Below are 17,436 nucleotides of genomic sequence, written 5' to 3' on the forward strand. Positions count from 1 at the left end.
GATGTTATATACATTGAAGCAATTATTTGTCATGCTCTAAAGCTGCTTTGCACATATACAGTGATCAGAGGTGTACCATAGAACCATAACACCCATAGGAAGCTTATGTCAACATCACCCCCCACCAAATCTACACAAACACAGACACATTGTGATAAAAACATTGACCACCTACAAGGGGAAAAAAAACACATACACACAATATCCTACACAAAATTATCACTTTGAATTCAGCAGGGGAACAACGCACAGGAAAAAAATAGCACATTGATGCATTGTCCCTCCCCATAACCAGAAGAAAAAAAAAATACATTACTTTACCAACCCCCTACAGATGACTGAGTTCACCTGCTGTGCTGTCACAGATAGCTGCAGAGCTAATTGCAGAAGTACAGACTACTGAGTGCCTTCCTTCAAAAAGTGCAGACCAAGCCAGTGAGTTGAAATCTGGTCCCATGCATTACCTCTCAAGGGCCCTCAGAACCTCGCCATCTTCAGCCCTCATCAACTTAGCATCTCATCACCTACCTCAACCTCTCTGTTTCTCACTGTACCTCTCCTTCCCTCATGAATTTCCTCATTCCCTTATCACCTACAGTATCTCAGACACAGCCATTACCATCCTCAGCCACACCATCACCATCTTCAGCTACAGCACTTCCTACAGTAGAACATCCCCTCACTCCACCCCACTACAGTATAGTGCACACATAGAGGATTTACACAGAGGACGCTCTATTAGCCTCAAAACTTTTGAGCACTCCCTGAAAACTCAGATCTTCAGGCATGCCTAGTATATTTAAGTTCCACACGCATAACCCTCTAAGGCACTTAAAGTATGTATTATATAGCTTCCCTTCTGGACTTGCAACGGAATCTGCTGTCCTCACAGCAATATGGCACTTCCAGGACACCATAGATAGGCGTGTCTTTCAATGTGCACCCTGATTGGACGCAGGCATTTCATCCATGGTATTTAAATGGTGGCAGATCTGGGGTCGGGTTGGCCCTGATGAAGCTGATCTGCGAAGCGCGTGCCGGCTAATGGTGTGCAGGCAGATTGGTACACTGATCACTTTTTTTTTTTTATATATGTATTTTGATTATGTGTTCTCCAGCATGCTGTCACCTCAGCCCTTGTAAGGGCTAACGAATCACTTGCACAGTGTGCTGAATTATCCTCCTTTGAGCAGTGTAGCACTGTGCATTGTACAGCAGCACAGTTGACTACACTCACTCCAGGTGGCATTTCCCAGTGCGGTCACCCCACACGCAGGCTTGCGGTAAGACACCCTGGGACATATGCTACCACCTTACTGTATTTAACACATACTCCACTGAGGGAATATACTTATTAGCAGCAACACCGGTTTTCGCTCTGATTCATACTCTGACCAGAGATTTGATCTAGATTTGCCTACAGGACATAGGGAGGCATTTATTTAAAAATATGGGCCATTGGGACCCACATGAATCTTAACGTTATATTTAGTGACCACATGTCATGCTGTTAAAGAGACACACCTTTACCTAACGTATAGTCAATTTCAGTGTGACACCTGCTCGCCACCTTCCTTTTAAACACTAGTATTGTTGTACCGGTATCACAATTTATATGTTAGTTTTAACATTTTCCCAGTTTTAATAATTGTTTAATAAAAATATATTTTTAATATTTCTTGGTGCACCTCAACAAAAGAACATTTCATTCTCTGTGTTTTTTGATTAACTATTTCTGATGTTCATTGGTCGCATACCCCCATTCAGTTACTAATTGGTGATTCCCACTATTATATATATGGGGGTCCTAATTTCTCATTGCTAATCCTTTGCAAGTGGCATCCCTTTCCTGTTGTGTGCTTTGTCAAGCCCTTTTGCCAAGACCTTATGTTCCTATAGGAAAAATGGGGGGAGGGGGGCAATTCTCTTTCTGGCACAAGCCAACAAAAGAGTTTAGTTATGGCTTTGCTGTCATGCAGCAAACATAAGTACAATGTTAATAAGACACAAAATAAAGAGTTTAGGGGTTACCTTTAAAAGCAGCATTAATGTGGGCCCTGGGCTGATTTGTTTGGGTGTAAAATAAGAATAATTTGTTGTGGAACTACAAGTCCCAGCAAGTCTTCCTCCACATGCAGGACCTTGGAAAGCCACAAGTCCCAGCATGCGAGGCATTACAACTAATTGTAGTTCTACAACAAAACCAATAGTGAAATAAAACACATAAAAAAATAAAACTTTCATTCATACACACTTAAAGATGGAGCCGCTCTCATCGCTGTGCGACTCGCGTGTCTGACATCACCAGCCAATCTCCTAGAGGAGCGGGTGGTATGGGAGTGCACTCTTTTTAAGCCCTTGGATGCCTACTTAGATTGAAGAGGACGTGTTCTACGCCAAATTAGTTGGTGAGTATAATTTATTTCCACAGGTACCCTACTGGACAAGGTAACGGGCCTACTATGGAATCCATAGGTAAGTATGTATGAGTGACTGTAGTATGATAGAAAGGTTTGTTTTTCTTGTGTATCTGTTTTATTTCACTATTGGTTTTGTTGTAGAACTACAAGTAACAGTGAGCCCTTTAATGCACCTTATGACAGTACTTTCTTGGGCTATTCCTAGCTTGTTACAGCATGTTCTTCACTCCTACAGAGATCCCTTCCATTGGTCTTTCCTCTCCGAACTTCCTACTTACCCTTTTCCTCTGTGGTGTGGTTTCTTCATCCATCTCTGTTCCTGCTCAGTGTTCGATTCTGGCACTGCTATTCCAGTGAGTATGGTGATCTTGCTATTGGATCTTTCTGAAGGGCAATGGCCTTAATATGTGATAATGTAAGCGACGAAAATTCAGCTACATATAGCCTTCTTCAAGGAGATATTGGCCATTATATATGCTCAGTTTAAATAGCTCTCCGGGTCACCAGATTGGTGTTAAGGGATTTCAAATGCTTTTCATTAGTTTATGGGAATGTCAATCAATAGTCGGTGCTGCTGTAGCAATTTTAAAAGTTTCTCAATACTTGGAAAACAATTTCAATTAATACTAGGTGCTTTGCTGTTGGTTGTAGGTGTTTTACTGCTGTAGAAAATGTAAAAGCTTCTCAATAGTTGGAAAAAGTGTCAATCAATAGTAGGTGCTTTGCTGTACTTTGGACACTGTGTAAGGGACACTACTGTGGGCATAGAGCACACTACATACAGGGTAGTGGACAGTGGCCCTGTGGGTGATGCTGCCAGATGGTGCACGCACAATGTCAATACGCTGTGGGCAAAGCCCCTCTAGCATACACCTGGTTATGGCCCACAGTATTGTGCCACTTATACACATAATACCCACAGTAGCAGTGCTGCTTATACACATAATGGCCACAGTAGCAGTACTGATTAAATACACCCAAAGTGCCCATGGTAGCAGTAGCCTTGCTGCTTGCACTTACAACATCCACAATAACACTGCTTATACATGGTGACAGCAGTGTCCCTTAAACACAATGCCCCACTTATACACATGCCACCACCCCCCCCCACATGCACACACACAAACTTTCTGTCACTCATTCACTGTCCCTGTACTTTCTATCACTTACAAAATAAAGGGTGAATGACTTGATCTCCTCCTTTCCCTGGCACACTGAAGCACTGGACCCAGGTAGCTCTACCCCACACCCATGGGTAGCTCTGTCCCCTCATCCACAGTAGCTCCGCCCCATTTTTATGAACATCCCAAAGCTTACAGGGCCAGGGAGTGGGAAGAACTTCAAGCTGCCGGCACTGCTGCCTGTCAGTGTATCAGGCACAGCGGCAACCAGCGGGCATCAGCGGGAATGCAGAGCAGAAAGTGCTCCTCCCTTCACTGCATTGTCTGCTGAGTGGGTAGTGTCGGATCTGAGGACAGGTTAACAAGTATGGGATAAATTAGATCTTTATTTTATTCCTTAGCGGTCAACTGCAGTTCCACAGCAGCAGCTGCAGTGTTTAAGGTTGCCTACCCATGACCCAGTATATACAGTCATATTTAAATAGAAATAACGGAAGATGTCTAGTATATTTATGTATTTTGTGATTGACAAAATTACTGTCAATATTTAAATATGTGAATATTATTTTTATTTAAGAATAATGCATTTTGTTCACATATGATAAAAAAATCAGATACAGAGGGGGACATTTAATAGGATGCGAGTTTTAGTTACAAACTAAATCGCACCTTATCGCACTTTTACAAATCACATTTTTTTTCTTCAAAACCGATTATTCAATGGGATGCGCTAATATGGCAAAAAAGTGCGGTGAAGTGCAAAGAGATGTGATGTGGTGCAAATTTATGAAACAGTAATGTGCGATTTCAGGCGCAGGTCATGTGCGATTTTCTGATGAATCGGAATGCAAATTACTACATTGCCTCTGCATGCCAAACAACCCCCTAACCCATAGGCCCATATAAGTCCCCTACAATATGAATCAGACCCCCTATATGAGTGTGGTATAAATCACTGACAGTCGGTATTCCAACAGTCATTACTCCGACTGCACAGCAGGGGGAGCGCAATGAAGCCCCTTGCGGGCACAGTGGTGAGCTGTGCTCGCCACCTATTTTATTCTCCCTCTATGGGGGTCGTGGACCCCCATGAGGGAGCAGTCAGGAGTCCGACGTCGGAGTAATGACTGTCGGAATCCCACTGTCGGGGAGCCGTCCGGCACCCCCATATATAAAGGAGCACAGGCACCATTTTGACCTTTAAAAGGTAGTAAGGTGATGAGAATGAACAGAAGAGAAGCAGTGTCAGGTTGCAGAGGCAGCAGTGGGCCAATTCCAGCCAGCCGCATGCCAGAGGAGCCAGGGGGGAGAGCCAGCAGAGGCACACTAAGAGCCAGCAGTGTGAGAGGGAGACAGCAGTGTGCCAGGCAGCATGGCCACAACAAGGCCTGGGTCAGGGCAGACCCTGGAGGAGCAGGCACAGCAGGAGGAGGTGGAGGACACTCTTGCCTCCCCATCTCATCCCCTCACACAGGAGGACCTGTTCAACACACAGTCCAAGGAGGATCTGCAGGAGGTACACATCTCTGAGGTCGACTGGCCTGAGGTGGAGGAAGATGGAGGTGAGGAGGAGGGTGCTGTTGCCCTGGAGGAAGAGGGGGACATGGCCACAGAGCAGGTTGAGGAGGAGCCAGAAAGTGCCCACACCCAAAGTGGCCACAAGGTGCATTTCTCATATGAGGAAAATGCGGCCCTTGTTCACGCCATAGTGCCCGTATTTGACAGGCTGCTGGGGAAGCACAATAACAGGACCACTGCGCAGCGGAAGAGGGCCATGTGGGAATCAATCACTGGTGCAGTCAATGCCATTAGCAGCCACAAAAGAAGTGTTAGAAATGTAAAAAAGAGGTTTATTGACATCAAAAGGCTACCCAAAGCCAAGATGGCAACCTAAATTAAAGAGGCCAGCCGCAATGGAGGAAGCACCACCCAACCAGTTATAGATACGTCCTATGAGAAGCAACTCAAAAGAATTATCCCACCAGAGGTCCTTCCTGGGCTTCATGTTGCTGACACCGATAGGCCACCAACGCCGCCCCAAGCTGGTAAGTGTTTACACATTTTCATGTACAGATGGAGCCGGCCTCCCTCTTGCTGGCGAATTGCCAGATTGTCTCTGCTGGCGATCCGAAAACTGAAACTGTCTGCTGTATGGGGGCGGCCATTTTGTGGTGGTCCTCAGCAGAAGAACGGAGCCGCCGGGACCAGCGCGATAGGTAAGGCTGTGGGGGATTGGGGGGGTTTCATGGGCGGCGGGGTGGCGGGGCAGGGGTGCTTGGCGGGGCGGCAGCGGGGGGGCACCCCCCTAACGGCGGGGTGGCACCCAAAACGTAGCTACGCCACTGGTCCGGATTCAGAGGCTGCAGGTAAGCAAAATGTATGCAAAACCATTATACATACAGTACACACATGCAAGTAACATGCACAATAGCCTATACTACAATGTACTCCACAACCCTACCCAAATATAGGAACAATGGGACTTATTCTAGTTCACGCTTTCTGACAAATTCCTTCGTAGATGGACAAAACCATGTGCACTGCAGGTGGGGCAGATGTTACTTGTGCAGAGAGAATTAGATTTGGGTGGGGTTTTACTTCAAAGTGAGATCTATATTGCAGTGGAAAAATAAAGCAGCCAGTATTTACCCTGCACAGAAACAAAATAACTCACATTTTACATCTGCCCCCCTGCAGTGCACATGGTTTTGTCCATCTAAGATGCATTTTGTCAGATAGATTGAACTAGAATAAGGCCCAAAGTCACAAACACCACTCTGCACAATCTCCATCTCTCAAACCCTCACAGGTGTCCTTAATGATGTGTGGGTAAATGTAGGGGAGTTTATGAATAAATTGTGGACACCTGTGTGAAAATTAACCATTTCAGCATTTGTACAAAGTTGCTTTTAGGTCAGGACCTGGTCTGCATCAGTGGAGATTTATAGACACTTTTGAAATGCCAATTCCATTAGCACATTCCATTAAATAAGTGATTTGTATACTTTTTAATGCAAAAACATCTGGATGCGAAAAAAATGCAAATTCAAACCGGCAAATGAAAAAGTGCAATTTATCGCACAATATATGCAAAATACGTGACTTCGCACATCCTATTAAGTAAGCGGTTTTGCCAAAATAAACACCATTTTATTGCCTAAATATCGCACAAATTCAACTAGCGGATCCTATTAAATGTCACCCAGAGAATCAATAGTTGTAATTTGGATTATTTTTCAAGAAAACATGAATTTGTTCATTCAGTATGTAGCATATTTCAACAAATAATGAACAAGGTCATGTAGCTAGCAGAATGACAGCATCTATTTTGTTTGTAATCTCCCAAGAGACTATCCAGTATCTATTTTTTAAATTCACTTTGGTGTGTCATTTTTTATGGCACCACAATAACCTTTATTATGTCAAATATTTGACATTAAATGACAACTCAACATTGTCAAAAATATAATAAACACATACCCAACATTTAAGATATGATGATTTATTTTCTCAATAAATGAGAATTCAATCTTTAACTTACATCTGTAATAATGCTAATATTTGCGACTAATGTTTGTCTGTTGTTTGTTTGAAGAAAACACATTTTGCAGAGACAACTAGGCATCTCTGTAACACTTAACAATTTCTACCTTTGAAAAATGCAGTAGTTTGGGTAAAAAAAAAAGAAACTTCAGTAGCATAATGTACAGTATAGGCTACCTAAAATAACAATAATTTAGCAAAGTGCTCATATCTTTCAGGTAGCCCTTGCCTGCACAGCCTAGTGGTGTGTCTCTTGTGTGGACCAGTGTCTCTTGCTCCCACTCCCACTGAAGGGGGAGCACAGGACAGCGGCACAGTGAAATGTGTGGCCCAGGCCCTTCCCTCTATCAGAGTAATTGGGCCAAGGACAGCTGTACCCACAGCACTCCCTTGATGGTGGCACTGCTCCCCCCCCAACCCCATGTCGATGCACTCCCAACACTGCATCACCTTCCCTTCTGGCAATTAGATTGCAGTCGCACTGTCCTGAATGGGACTGCAGTTTATGGGTTCACAAAAGTTTTCTGCTGCGTGCGCACATGCAAAAATCAGCGATGGAATCAGAATTCGCACCTACAATAAGTCTGCATTTAAGAATGTAAGTGAGTCATTCATTGCATCCTTCATTTTGATAATTTATTTTCAAAGAGAGTCAACCTCCCCCACATTTCTGTTTTTGGTATTACTTCCTATTCTTTTCCTGATTTTTTTTCTTGTTGTTTCATTTCCCAATTGGTTTCTTGATGTCCGGCAATGTGTAGGTCAACAGCCAATAAGTTGAAAACATATGGCTGACATACATAAGGACCCCATGGTCAAAAGCTCAACACAAGCAATATGTTTCATGTGAAAACTCATGTCAATCTTTTTATGTGTGTTTTTGATGCTCATGGTATCTTTTATTTTTCTTACATAATTTAATTTAGGTCGGCCATCAGCTCTGGTCTTAAATCACAACAGTCCAATGCTGAATATCATTATATGCTCCAGGATTATCAAGGATATAAAATATCCAGTGCAACTACATCAAATTATCTCTTATTGAATTTGAAGCCTGGTGAGGTTTTTTTTTTTACATGAAACACCAAACTCCTCATGATATCCATGCTCAAGCAATAGCTGGTTATTTTTCATCTTATAAGTAATCACCATCATGGCAGTTTTATAATTGGGGCTGCATCTCAGTCCTACATTTAAATAGGGTAAACCAGTGGCAAACAGGATTTTCAGATGCAGTCTACAATATCCAACTCTGCAGAACATTAGATCATGCCTGGGAGTCTGGGGAGAGGATAGAATAGCTACCTCTATAGATGGTCTCTAGTACAGTCGGTATCAAACTAAATATTATAAATAACTGGTCAGGAAAAGGTTAAACATACCATAATATATAACTACACAAACATAATGGAACCAGTAATGCACTTTCTAAGCACACATTCTACCATCTCATGGTAAGGCTCCTGTCTTTTTCCTGGTAGCTACTCTGTAGTCCAATACATTGATTGATGACTCAAATTTGAATACCAACATAAGGCTATTAACATCCAATGCTTTTTGTCTAGGCGGAACTGTTACATAGTTACATAGTAGGTAAGGCTGAATAAAGACTTGCATCCATCAAGTTTATCCTTCGTTATTAAAGTGCATGATCGATTTTCTTCATCCCTTATATAACTGAAATCTGATTTAATTATATACAGATTTTAATTGTTTTTTTTTTGTACCCCTGGATGTTTTTGTTCAATAGATGATTGTCCAACCTTATTTTAAAATAATTTATTGTCTCTGCTGACACCACTTCTCCAGGAAGAGAGTTCCCCAATTTTACTGCCCTGACCATAAAAAGTTTCTCCTTTTAAGAGTATGAAATCTTCTTTCTTTTAGTGTAAACTCATGCCCATGTGTCCTAGAGTCCTTCCTCAAAGCAAAGAGGGTGCCTGACAGTTCATTATATTGGCCCCTCATATATTTATACATGTTAAGCATGTCTACACTTAAACGTTTTTTTTCTGGCATAAACAATCCCAAATTGTTCAGTCTGTCTTCATAATTTAATTTCTCCAACCCCTATATTAGCTTTGTTGCCCTTCTTTGGACTTTTTCCAGTTCCGTGATGTATTTTTTGTAGTGAGGGGACCAGAAGTGTGCTCCATATTCTAGATGCGGTCTGGCCAATGCTTTATATATTGGCATAATTCCCTTGGCATCCCTAGACACCATACCTCTATTTATACAGGCTATTATCCTTTTTAGTAGCTATGTGACACTGAGCACTGCACCCCAGTGGTTAATCATCGGTCAGGTAGAGTATGTATTGTTACATATCGGGCACTGTGGACTGCAGTCTTTTACAAATTAAAACATAAAGCATGCATATATCCATTTGTAAATAAACATTAACACAAATTTTTGGTTCTCTCTATAAATAAAATAAAAAAAACGTTCGCTGATGCCAAATAAAGAAATAATAACCAATAGGGTACAAAATTTGTGTTAATGTTTATTTACAAATGGATAGATGTATGCTTTATGTTTTAATTTGTAAAAGACTGCAGTCCACAGTGCCTGTTATGTAACAATACATACTCTAAGTACCTGACCGATGATTAACCAGGTGTGCTTACAGGTGTCACCTAATTGATGCCTTTCATTGATTGGACAATTCAAACCTGGTCAGGAGGACAGATAGACCATCTTCTGAGGAAACCGTCAGAACTAACAGACGGAGAAACGCGTCAAGACCCTATCTTATCCATTCCGACTCCCACTATATTGGAACAGCATCGACCACTATCCATTTGCTGCCCAGTTTCCAACCCAGCCGGACTGATTTATTCCACCACTCTTCCATCACAGATACCTGGGATTAAAAACATAATAAAAAAGAATACTAAGCTATTAATGGAAGATGAATTTTTGCAAGAAATTGTTGAACCAAATGGGGGGGGGGGGGAGATCTTTAGGAAAGTGTTTAATCTTAAAAATCAACTTGTTCATAGTCATTTTGACCCAAAACGTCAGTCCTCCCAAATACCTAGTTTGACCAATTGGTTACCTGAGAAACCTGGGAGGTGATAGGTTCAATAGACTTTGCAGTAGAGAAGCCTATTGGATATTCCGCCTAGAGACCATGGTACTGAAAGGTTTAAATGACACTATAGAGTTGAATAATATTCAAAGCTCAAGCTCCTGTTGTCTTCTTCAATCCGCGGGGATGAGGGGTGGGGGGGGGTATTATTTCTTTTGATGAGGAAATAAGGGGTGGGATGGGTGGTGGGGAGAGAGGGGGAAAAAGGGGGAGGGAGGCTTATCTTCATTATGATATTGAATATAAATTATTATGTTTAATGGTATGATTATTGATTATTATGTATAAAGTCTAAATACAACTGTCCCCATATGGGAAAATGTATGCAGAGGTAAAAACGGTGGTATAGAACCATTCATGAACAAGTTCAATAATGAAATGATCCCGGTAAAGATATGTATCTACATTAATCTAAGAAAATATAAAGGAGTCAAAAAATTGCATAGTATATAAAAAAAATTCCATCGGTGCTATATGTGCACTAGAAATGCATTAAACTTATAGATACGAAATGCATAAATGTATCCTATATCACTGCATATTACGTATCACATTAATATTGACAATATCTCGCTCTATATATAAATTGCATTTTTATATATTTTATCTATGTGTTCAAACTGTATTTGTTTGTATATGTCTAATTGTTATTGAGCAGTGAAAAATCGGAACTGGTTAAATATTAGAACTTGAACGATGCTTTATTCTATGGACTAAAATTAATGCAGACCTGGCGATTCCCATAAATAACTGTCTATTATATTGAAAAGCAAAAGATCACTCTGCTTAAGAAGCTTTATTTTTTCCAACAATAAAGCCACAAATGGTACTACAAGAGAGATCTCCAGAACAAGGCTTGGTCTTGGAACGCAAACAGGAAGTTTCCTGTTCAACAGAACGGCACATGAATACGCAACACAGCAATAGACGCTGCTTGAGAACGAGGCCGGACTCGCATGACGCGGCCGCAGCTAGTTTGAGCTATGAACGTAATACCAGAGTGAGGCTTGACCCGCATGATGCGGGCGCATGCGCAGAGTGAAAATTGCCGCCATAAAAGGCGGAAGTGCAGTATTAGCTATATACTTCTCCTAAGGAAGCCGCTGAAGGACGTAGGCGGAGAAACGCGCTGAGAGGGGACTTTCAGGCTGATATTTTATCCAGCAATCGGATTGGTCTCGGATATGACCGCAGTGTGGGCGGTCGGAGAAATTCGTCGCTGAAGCTACAAGCCACTGATACCCCTGGATTACAATAAGTATTACCACAATACTAATGTGCACATGTTTGTGGGGACTTGAACTCTGACCTATTTAAACCTACTAACTGGCTCTGCTAATGAGCAATGAAAGTCTGCAACTGCATGCATAACAAAACTAACCAGTTCTAATACCAAGGGGGGAGTTCTTGTTATATGTTTGTGTGTCTTGTGTGTCTATATTGGCCAAAATATTGTTTTTTTAATGTGTAAATTTTATTAAATATTTCATATATTCAGTACAGCGCTGTTCCTATCTTTCTTTTTCTGGTTCTGTGAATTAAAAGGGGTTTTGGTAATCCCCCTACAGGCTCAGCAGCAGTACCGAATATACAATCAGCGCTCAGTATCATTGTGTGGAACCTATCATGTCAGGCAGGTTAAAATGGTCAATGGTTCACAGACAATGTAATAATCGCTAACTGACTACGCTAACTGCGTATCGCTGACTGACTACGCTAACTACGTAAGCTCCGGCTAGCTGCGAACTTACTGACTATGGTGGCTGCTGGAACACAATGCTGATACTGACAGGGACACTGACTACGCTGACTATGCTGGCAGAGGGAACTCTACGCTGATTCTGACAGGGACACTACGCTAACTACGTAATGGGTGCCATGATAATACACAAGTACCAATGTATTTATCTGTTCTGCTTTGTCTTTATCCTCAGTACAGCTATTTCCATTTATGATGGTTAAGGGGTATATGTTCTCTTTTATTATTCTTTGCTATTTATGTATTTGATGAACTTCTTGGAATTTGTATTACTCTGTAGCTATGCACTGTTTGTTTTCCCTACTTTGATATCTCTTTTACAAATTGTATTTAATTCTTTGTATTTAATGAACTCCTTATTATTCCCATTAGCCTTATAAATTTGAAATGCCCTTGTTATTGTTTATTGCTGTCCTTACTTTTTAGTCCACCCATGGTCATTTTTTCCTATTGATTTTAACCGTGTTGACTTTGGGTAAATATTTAGTCATTAGTGTTTCAAGCAAATGTTTTAGGGTTTCCCATATTTCCTCTACAGTTTTCCCCTCAAATAATGCTTTCCTAGAATTCACTTTCCTAAAATTCAGTATTTTAGATTGTCCCATATGTTGTTTATGAAAAAGATTTCCAGTGAGAACATGTTGTGGTCACTGCTTCCCAGGTGTTCTATTACTTAAATATTTGATATTAAATCTAAATTATTTGTTAATATGAAATCGAATAATGCGCCTTTAACAGTCAGTGTTTCAAAAACTTGTGTTATAAAATGACCCTTAAGTATGTTTATGAATCCCCCACTTTTACTGATGTAGTGGTCTCATTTACCATGTCTGGAAAATAAAAATGCCCCATAATACCTGACTTTGTTCTGCCGACTTCTTGATTTGGTCTAAAATCCATTTCATTAATGTTAGGAGGTCTGTAACATACCCCTATTAGAAGTTCATTTGAATTTTTGTTATTGTTGGTTATCTCTGCCCAAACAGCCTCAGTATTATCCTCTGCTGTCCCAGAGTTCATTTCCTTTCCACATTGCTTCAATTTTGCAAACTCCCCCACCCTTCTTTTAATCCTGTCTTTTCTGAACAGGGTATTGTGAGGTTATCAGACTCACAGTAAGACTGTAATTATTATATTTTATTATGTGTAGTGAATAATATACTTTTTAGTCCGTCTGTACCCTCTTGTTCTGCGTAGATGTTTCTATTCCCCATATCTGTGTGTATTTCCAGAACCATAGTATTAGACTGTATATCAGAGGATGTTACCCATATATGGTCAGGGTGATCCAATTACCCTGCTATTTACAGAAGGGTTATAATCTTCACAGGGGGTGATCAGCACATAACGCAATCAGCTGGTGTTTGTTCCTTTTATTGACACTCCTTTGTGCCTTTCTGGACTCTAGTAGACTCAGTGGAACCGGACCCAGCAGGTGGGCAGCAGCAGAGGGACAGCTGTATCTTGAAAGGGGGGATATACCCGACTCTTTAATCCACCAATGCAGACCAAGTGCAAACCCACTGATAGTTCAAGCACCGTGGGAATTTAGAAGGTTTTAAAATGACTTGTACACATGCCAGCTCAGGATGTTAGTCACAATCCTGGCTTAGAGGTCATACTCTGCCACGGGATCTTTTGGAACACATCGTCTGCCTGGGGTGGGAATCCTACTACGCTCTGGCGTGCAGCGTCCGGTGCTGTGTGGACTTATACAGGTTTCTGCTATCACGGCTGGTGGAGAGTGATAGTTTTGTGATTTGGAACTGTGATGCGAAAAGGACTGCCGGTTTGGACTGCTACCAGGATACCGTTTATATGATACATTTTGCCTTGTGTTCCTGTTTTTATCTACTTGTGTATGCTGTGGAAAAATAAAACGTATTTTGGTTTCATCTGCTCGGTGTCTGAGTGATTGAAGAACCCCGTAACCTCACATTTGGCGGCAGCGACAGTGGGATCATTCAGACACCAACCATCGAGCACAGAAAGCACAGAGAATAGAGGATCAGACCATATGTAAGGAAACTGAAAATGCAGTAAGGTGAAGTCCAGCAAGTGAGCAGGTGGCAGTCCTGTGAATGGTAAAATGTTTCCAAGGAAAGAAAATCGATGCCTCAAGACCATGGAGCAGAGGAGCTTAGGGATGGAGGTTTATTGTCAGGACAATGCAGTATATCTGGGAGTACTGGGAAGAAGCTCAGCAGATGATCAGCGGGTGGAAAGTATCCAGCATACAGGACAAGTTGTGTTACCTGGTGGATGCATTCATGCACTGTAAAGGTGAGGCCACCTCATGGAATCTGCTGGGAGAGCCAGAGTTTGTAGAATTAACCAGGAAGTGATTGCTACAGTGACCCAAATGCTACAAAGAGGCCAATGTTCTGAGGCTGAAGGACAAGTCCAGAATAAATTGATGTCCCAGATAGAGCCAGAGGAAAAGTCCAGAATGGGGCTACTGCAATCTGGGCAGACAACCGAGGGGTCTGCCACAGAATTATTTGTTACCAGGAGAGGAGGGTCGTTGTCAGGGGGGCCCCTAACTGCCCTTGAAGAAATTAATATGGAGGAGTTGATAGCAGAATGTCAGCTGCGAGGTATACCCGTCCAATCCTGCACGCGCAGGGAAATCATCCAGCAGATCCTTCAAGATCAGGGGGATCCTACAAAAGCATTTACTGATTATCGGGCATGGATCCTCAATTTCGGTGCACAGCTGAGTGTGTGGGAACAATTGGAGTGTCTGGAGGAGTGCTTTATTGTGGCAGAGGAAGAGGCGATTGATCACGGGCTCCTGGACACCCCAGCATGGCGAGACCAGTGTCGCATGGTGGCTGATGAAAGGCATCCTTTGCAACAGCTTCTCCCATAGCCTAGGGAAGAAGCTGGTCAGTGTTCTATACTGGGGGAGGTTATCCCCAAAGTGAAGGAAGTGGGGCCCGTTAGCCAGGCACCCCAGGAGGAGCTGCACTACAGCTTCCTTTTTGCTGAGGTGGAAGATAAAGAGCTATTATCTTGCTGCCAGGGGGATCTATGAGGACTGCGTCCAAGAGGAGATCACCGTGGTTAGAGGAGTATTCGCCAACACCCAGGCCATAAGCATACTAGTCACAGATGACATCTTGTTTCAGGCTGCCCAGCAGATTCAGCTGGGGAAGGAGGTTATCCAGGAGGAGGAGGTGTGCGCAGAAGTAGCTGCAGGTGAGAGACTGGCTTTTGAGGGGGCAGTGCTGGCACAGGACCAGCTTGCCCTGCAGCTACCAGCGGAATTGTTTCTGATGGAGGGTCCCTCCTCAGCCCTGGGCATTGAGACCAAATGCTGTACTGAAATTTGCCATGCCCCTAGTTTGGGTTTGAGGGAGGAAGGATGTGACAGAGTGGCGGAAGTGCCAGAGCCAGAGCCCCGATATTGGCCTGCTGTTTGGCAGCTGTTCCTTGTGCAAGAGGGGGAGGTGGAAAGTGCAGCAGGGGGTGCAGTTGGGAATCCCCCCTGTCATCAATGAATATACAGTTTGCGAATGCACAGAGTCTACGCTTGCATGCAGAGGGGCTGGGAGCATAGCCAGAAGCTCACGGAGCTGCTGGGCATGCCCCCACAGCGGTGAAAACAGGGCATGGCCTTGCAGGAGAGCCACACGTATAGGCCATGCCCCCTTTCATTAGGCATGCCCTAAAATTTTTGGCATGCCTGCGGCGTACTTTGTTGTGTCCCTCCTCTGCTGGCATAGAAGTTGGGAGGTATACAGTTACTAAAGATAATTATTGAGCAAAGTTGGCTGCTCAAAACATATACCACATGATTAATGAAATGTGGAGCAGGAACATAGGCAAATCTGTCACCCTGAAATCTTCTTTTAAAGGATTGGCACAAAAGTCCCATAAACTGAACCATGCAGTTGAGAACTGTATGTTAAGCCTGGTACAAACATATTGGTATGTACAGTACCAAAGGAAATAAAGTAGTCAGAAGCTGGTTTCTGATTTACAACTTCATAGCAAATTGTAGGGAGACTGGTGTCATGCAATTCCAACAAATCATTGATTGTTTTGAAGTGATTCAAGTAAATTATTTTTACTGTAGCTTCCAGAAGTTGGGATGTTACAATACTTAAGTAATTGTTGTAAAATACGATTGTTTCTATTGCACCAAATAAAACCATGCATTGTACTGTATGTAGGGATATGATTTACTTTGACCAAAAAATACATTTAAATGGGGTGGTATTTGCAAAAAATGATTGTTTCTAGGACCTACATCTAAAAGGCAACATCATATTTTATTCTATGAGACTTTGGGGGAGATGTACAAAGTTTTGGAGAATGATAAAGTGGAGAGAGAAAATATATCATCCAAGGTTGTATTTGAAAAAATAACTATTAGGTGCTGATTGGTTTGTAGTGTACACTATCTCCCTTTAACAATAATTCCATGGCCATTTGCCACTGCAATTCAAGTTGGTTCTGTGGATTGAAATGAAACCACTTTTAAGACACTGCTTTACAAAATCATCTTAATGTCTCTAATCAAGATAAAGCACTTGATTCTGAGTTATGAATAAAGTGAAAAAGAGCACCTGTGTATCTAATAAACCCAAGTTGCACTTCTAAGGGATGCAAAAATATAATAACTTTTGGGAGTCAAAGTACTGAGGAAAAGGAGGTTATTCTAATCACCGTGCAAGAAACATAGAATTTGACGGCAGATAAGAACCACTTGGCCCATCTAGTCTGCCCCTTTTAACATTCACATATCCATTAATCCCTCTGGCATAAATTTACAAATTATAAACACATATGATTTAGTTAAATGATTAGAGAATACAAGGTATTATCTTTGTTATTATCTTCAAGTATTACATTAATTCTAAAGATCAACATACCTGTAGCTGTATCCATAGACGTGACTATACTCAAATGTGAGTAAATATAAGGTATACAGTAACTAAACATGTATGGATAAATAGACAAAAAACAAAAGTATACCAGTGTATCCCTTAAGCGCTGACTGTGTTTTTCTTATTGGTCAGCGCTAAAGGGATACACTGGTATACTTTTGTTTTTTGTCTATTGCATCTTTGTATGGAAAGGGGATCCATATTTCCCTGTATATCCCACCAGCGAAGATCAGCGCAAAGGTCAATCTATACTCTATAATTTCTATGTGTAGATAAATGTTCATCCCCCAAATGAGTCATGGTTAGAGATGTGCATATGCACAGGGGCGAATTTAGGGGTCAGGCCGCCCCTAGGCACAAAATATTTGGCCGCCCCCGTCCCATATAGACATGTGCGTCCCCCCTCCCCCCAAGACAAAAAAAAAAGAAAAAAAATCGGCACATGCCTGCGGCAAGCAAACTGTCCCTCCTGGCTCTGGGCAAATGTTGGGTAGTATGCAAACACAATAGATAGCTCTGGAACACATTGAGACACACACTTTTAACATGAAAATGCTTTAGCACTTACGGTTTGTTTAATAGAAGGGATTCAAACAGTTAAACTGTC

Source organism: Crinia signifera, chromosome 5 (genome assembly GCF_055691185.1).
Source record: "Crinia signifera chromosome 5, ASM5569118v1, whole genome shotgun sequence".
Classification (NCBI taxonomy): Eukaryota; Metazoa; Chordata; class Amphibia; order Anura; family Myobatrachidae; genus Crinia; species Crinia signifera.